The sequence below is a fragment of the Hippocampus bargibanti genome, linkage group LG01 (genome assembly GCF_051943395.1).
Source record: "Hippocampus bargibanti isolate YZ-2025 linkage group LG01, ASM5194339v1, whole genome shotgun sequence".
Taxonomy (NCBI): domain Eukaryota; kingdom Metazoa; phylum Chordata; class Actinopteri; order Syngnathiformes; family Syngnathidae; genus Hippocampus; species Hippocampus bargibanti.
The window spans coordinates 13611771-13616362 of NC_142734.1; the positions used below are offsets into that span (position 1 = coordinate 13611771).

The window sequence follows — 4592 nt, forward strand, 5'->3', positions numbered from 1 at the left end:
CCAACAACCTACTCAGCTTGGGTAGCTGACGTGAGTGACCCCTGTATTCTAGGACGGGACTTTTTAAAAGCCACAAATTGTGTGGTGGACTTGAGGGCCGGGGTGCTCACCCTGCCAGGTGGCCAGCATGTCGAGCTGATCACGGCATCTCAACAGGATTCCCCAGGGGTGGCCATCAACACAGTCGACCCTTCAGCAGTGCTGTCCACTCTGCCCTCGACAGGCGATCGGGTAGAGGTTACTCGCCCTGTGATGGAATGCCCACCAGAGGGGGCAATAACATCAAAAGAGATGGAAATCCATGGAGACGCTGCTGCTGCCGGGCCAACATGCTGCACCTTAGAGGCTGTGGACACTGCAGAGTGGGCTGCAAAGCAAGAAGCGGACCACGACCTCAACCCAGTGCGGCAGTGGGTCCAGAGTGGCAGGAGGCCACCCTGGAGAGACGTGATGGGACTCTCTGCTGCTTCCAAAGGCCTTTGGAGCAAGTTTGCTGTGCTACGCATAAAGGATGCTGTGCTGCAGCATGCTTGGAGAGAACCTGCTGCTGGGGAAGAGAGATGGCAGGTGGTCGTGCCGAAAGCTCTTTGAGAGACTGTGCTGAGAGCCTGTCATAAGGGCACTGGCTCAGGACACCTTGGCTGCGCAAAGACTCTCCGACGGCTCCGCCAAGTGTTCTAATGGGGACACCATCGACACGACGTGGATGACTTCTGCCGGCGCTGTGAGGAGTGTGTGGCCGGCAAGAGACTTCAAGCCCAGTCGCACGCACCACTTGAGGCGTTTTCACACAGACGGCGGGGTCGGCTGCAGAAAGCCGGTGCGCGTCGAAAGCGAGATTGTGACGTGTGGCGCGAGGGGCGGAACTTCCAGGCGGGGGATCCGCCTTCCACCAGTCGTGTCCCGGGTGAGCCAGCGCGAGGCAGAATTGACTCAGAGCCAGGTCGACCGCAGAGACGGACACAAGGGCCACAACAGCTACGGCTGGAGGATTTTTTTGTTGACCCATCGAGGCGAGGGTTTCATAAAGGGGAGGGGAGTGTAACGTCCGGGGCTTGTGAGTTGCATGTTTGCGGGCTGGGCTAGTCGGGAGAGATTACGTCACGGAGAGAAGGGAGGACCTGAAGGAGAAGTCCGCGAGAGAGCAAGAGAGCAGGACTGCGCGTGAGTTGTGGCGTAACAACAACTCGGGTATGATTGTGCTAACTGCAACGTTTGCTTAATAAAAGCCTGACCAGCTGTGCCAACGACGGTGCGCATCCTTTATCACGCCGAGGGGCATTACAATAATAATACATTTAATTCCAAGAGTCTTTCAGAACACTCAAGGACACTTTACAATCAAAAAACAACACACAAAACAATAAAACCATAAATAAAATGATAAATAATAAAATAGCTGATTGAACTAAACCATGAATGCAATTTTAAACAGAGGGGTTTTGAAGTACGATTTGAAAGTAGGGAGGGAGTCAATATTACGGATGTTGGGTGGAAGTGAATTCCAGAGTTTGGGAACAGAGCGGCTGGAAGCTCTGCCTCCCATCGTGGTGAGAAGGGCAGAAGGCACATAGAGGTGAAGAGAGGATGAGGATCTGAGGGACCGAGATGGAACGGAGATTTGAAGCAGGTCAGACAGATGGGGGGCAAGGTTATGGATGGCTTTGAATGTAAACAGAAGTATTTTGAATTCACTACGAAATTTAACAGGGAGTCAGTGGAGCTGCTGGAGGACAGGAGTGATGTGGTGAAAGGAGGGGGTTTTAGTGATGATCTGGGCTGAGAAATTTTGGGCGAGTTGGAGTTTATGGAGAAATTTTTATTGACACCAAAAAGGAGTGAGTTACAATAGTCGATGTGGGAGGTGACGAGGCTGTGGATAAGGATAGCGGTGTGAGGGGTGAGAGGGGGACGGAGACGATTGATATCATGGAGGTGGAAATATGCAGACCGAGTTATGTTATTTATATGGGAGTGAAAAGACAGTGACCTATCGAGGATGACACCCACGCTCTTGACCTGATGGGATAGGGACAGTGTCAATGGTGAGAGAGAAAATGTGTGCTTTGTGTAGGGTGGATTTGGTACCGACAAGGAGCAGTTCAGTTTTTTCACTGTTAAGCTTGAGAAAGTTATGGGAAAACCAAGATTTAGGCAAAGTGAAAGGGATGAAGGTGGAAGTGAAGCGAGTGTCCGTGAAGTAGTGAAAGTGAATACCAAATTTGCGGAAAATATTGCCAAGAGGAAGAAGGTAGGTAATAAAGAGAAGGGGCCCTGGGACAGACCCTTGAGGCACACCAGACGACACAGGAGAGGACCATGAGGTGAAGGAGTTAATTTGGATAAACTGTGAGCGGCCAGATAGATAGGAGTGAAACCAGCGAAGTGGGGTGTGCGTGATGCCTAGGGTGGAAAGTCTGTTGAGCAGAATGGGGTGGTAAATGGTGTCAAAAGCTGCGGTCAGGTCGAGAAGGATGAGAATGGAGAGTGAACCGGCATCTGCTGCCAAGAGAAGATCATTCGTGATTTTTATGAGGGCCGATTCAGTACTGTGGCAGGGACAGAAAACATCATCATTATCGGTCAGTGTGGAATCTTCAGCTCCTCTGCAGAGCATCTTTGCACGGGGGTGGAGAGCGAGAGAGACCAAGAGAGAGAGAGAGAGAGCGAGAGAGAGCGAGAGAGCGAGAGAGAGAGCGAGAGAGCGAGAGAGAGAGCGAGAGAGAGAGAGAGAGAGAGAGTCAGAGAGAGAGAGAAAGAGGAAAAGAAATAGAGAGAGAGACAGAGAGAAATATCTTGCACCTTGAGCGAAAGGATCTTGGGACCGTCCGCCGCAGCATGTCTGTCATGCGTTGTTGAGGATGATGTTGGTGGTGGCCGTCTTTTTCGTTTTCTTCTTTATTTTCTTCATCAATATGGAGGTGGGCATACCGCAGAGAAGCGCTTCCGCCACGGTGCTGAGATGAATCATCATCATCACTCGTGAGTATTTCTCCAACACACAGGCACCCAAACAAGAAATGCAATCCAGCACGCAGATAAGACATAATTTTCCACATTGAAATATTTTTGTTTTGGATACATTTGAAACAGTAAAAACATCCGATTCCAATCAACACACACACACACACACACACACACACACACACACACACACACACACACACACACACACACACACACACACACACACACACACACACACACACACACACACACACACACACACACACACACACACACACACACACACACACACACTAAACGCACCACTTAGATTCCATCAGATTGCAGTCTTGCTCGATGTTTATAAGTGTAAAGATGGCTTGTGCGAGTTATTTGTGGAGCCCGATGGATGGGATATTTTAACCTTGCAGGCTACACTCTGCCTTTGAACTATCAATAAAGTTGAAACGAGTCCAAATTTCACTGTTTTCCATCGTTTTTCTCACTCTCTGTCGTCTGCCTATCTATTTTAATTTGCAGCTCTGTGTTACTGTAACCCCCCCCCCCCTCACTGCTGCGTTCTTGACCAATCATGTGCGGCTTTAACCAAAGACTGGGGGCGGGGAATAGAGGACAAAAAAAAAAGGCTGCTGCCATTTCCTTGTTTGGAGAACGGGCTCGTTCACGAACGACACATCACTCATTGTTGCGCTCCATGTGTATCCCGAAATATAGTTTGTATGCCAAGATTAAATTCTCGTGAATTTAATGTTCGTAAGCCGAAAAGTTCGTTAGCCAAGATGTTCGTAAGCCAAGGTATCACTGTATATATAAAAAACTAAATAAATCCTCGTCTCACCCACCCTTGGGTGGTGTCTGTCCCACATTTTAGCTCGGGTCCTCTACGAGAGGCCAGGAAGCTTGAGGGTTCTGCGCAGTATCCGTGCTGTTCCCAGCAATGCGCTTTTCTGGACCGAGATATCCGATGTTGTTCCTGGGATCTGTTGCAACCACTCGTCTAGTTTGGCCCCGAGTGCTCCGACCACCACAGGCACGACTGTCACCTTTATCTTCCAGGCTCTCTCCAGCTCCTCTCTGAGCCCTTGGTATTTCTCGAGTTTCTCATGTTCCTTCTTTCTGATGTTTCCATCACTCGGGACCGCTACATCCACGACAACAGCTTTCCTTTGCCCTTTATCTATGACCACGATATCTGGTTGGTTGGCCATTACCATCTTGTTGGTCTGTATCTGGAAGTCCCACAGTATCTTTGCTCGGTCATTCTCTACCACCTTGGGAGGTGTTTCCCATTTTGAACTTGGGGGTTCCAGTCCATACTCCGCACAGATGTTTCGGTAGACGATACCAGCCACCTGGTTATGGCGCTCCATGTAGGCTTTCCCTTCCTGCATCTTACACCCTGCAGTTATGTGTTGGATTGTCTCAGGTGCCTTTTTGCACAACCTACACCTTGGGTCTTGCCTGGTGTAGGATATCAGTGCTTCTATGGCTCTGGTGTTCAGGGCCTGCTCTTGAGCAGCCAGGATGAGTGCCTTTGTGCTGTCCTTTAGGTCAGCCCTCTCTAGCCACTGATAGAACTTCTTGAGATCAGCCACTTCAGTTATGGTCCAGTGTTACGTCCCATG

General features: G+C 49.8%; 1 protein-coding gene across 3 annotated transcripts in view; it reads left to right on the plus strand.

The window, feature by feature from the left end:
• The first annotated feature begins 625 nt into the window (after window positions 1-625).
• LOC148903199 (uncharacterized) overlaps window positions 626-4592 on the plus strand; it is a 31751-nt gene continuing 27784 nt past the window's right edge. For 2 of the 3 annotated variants that reach the window (XM_088997792.1, XM_088997818.1), the window contains exon 1: window positions 626-2982. The gene's annotated coding sequence lies outside the window, so the exon portion shown is untranslated. The remainder of the gene's footprint in view (window positions 2983-4592) is intronic. The other variant, XM_088997809.1, reaches the window with a different exon arrangement.